The sequence below is a fragment of the Bison bison genome, unplaced genomic scaffold (assembly GCF_000754665.1).
Source record: "Bison bison bison isolate TAMUID 2011002044 unplaced genomic scaffold, Bison_UMD1.0 scf7180017864181, whole genome shotgun sequence".
In the NCBI taxonomy this organism is placed as follows: Eukaryota; Metazoa; Chordata; class Mammalia; order Artiodactyla; family Bovidae; genus Bison; species Bison bison.
In genome coordinates, this window is record NW_011494753.1 from 6,981,274 (window position 1) to 6,981,730 (window position 457).

Genomic DNA, 457 nt, shown 5'->3' on the forward strand with positions numbered 1-457 from the left:
TTCTCCAGGCAAGAACACTGGAGTGGGTTGCCATTTCCTCCTCCAAGGCATGAAAGTGAAAAGTCAAAGTGAAGTCGCTCAGTTGTGTCTGACTCTTAGCGACCCCATGGACTGCAGCCTACCAGGCTCCTCCGTCCATGGGATTTTCCAGGCAAGAGTACTGGAGAGGGGTGCCATTGCCTTTTCATCCAGATCTGCAGCCTTTCTCATTGATGGAAGCAGGGTCGGTTACATGGAGTAGACAGGGACCTTCGGGCAGGAATGAGGCTGACTGACAGAGACAGGGCGAGGGTGGAGTGAGGGCGTGTCTTCTGGAGGGTGTCGTGGCGCAAGGAAAGGCTCCCCCGGGGGTCTCCCCTCCCGACCGCGACCGCCAGCCTCCGGGAACCTCTGGGCCCGCTGCAGATCGCCACATCGCCGCGGCCCACCCCCAGCGCCGTGGTACCCAATCAGCGGC